This window comes from Lycorma delicatula, chromosome 9 (genome assembly GCF_047948215.1).
Source record: "Lycorma delicatula isolate Av1 chromosome 9, ASM4794821v1, whole genome shotgun sequence".
NCBI lineage: Eukaryota > Metazoa > Arthropoda > Insecta > Hemiptera > Fulgoridae > Lycorma > Lycorma delicatula.
This window is the reverse complement of record NC_134463.1, coordinates 93,444,868-93,445,419: the sequence shown is the minus strand read 5'-3', so window position 1 is coordinate 93,445,419 and position 552 is coordinate 93,444,868.

Here is a 552-nt window from a genome sequence, read left to right as displayed (position 1 = left end):
TCTCTAATCATGCAAGTCTTTATCGATATTTATTTTGCAATAAACGTGTTCTAGTTTTTAAAATCTGTCCAAGTAAAAAAATAAAATAAATTTTTAAACAAAAAATTGGGGTATAAAATTTTGTTTCCTGTCTTACTTATCAGTAATAATGAAGATCAAAGTAAATATTTTTATTCATTCTTTATTTTTATTATATTAATTATTTCCACTATTATCAGTTTTTTAAATATAAACCAGTATTTACTGCAACTGAGCTATCATAACGCTGAAATATTAAATATATTTCTAGTGTGGCCACAAAATGTTGTTCTTTATAAAGAAATAGACTTGTAGTATTTGCTTATTTATTTAATGTTTTTATATATAAAAGATTTATTTATAAAGGAGCAATTAAGCTAGGAAAATAGATGGTGTTAAGATCAAAGGTAGTTTCTAGAGCCTCTAAACTGAGAATATACAGGACAGTATTGTCTGATTGCTACTTACAGATGGTAAGTGTGGGCACTTACTAAAAAACAGGAAAATAAACTAGTAGTATTTGAGAATATAGAA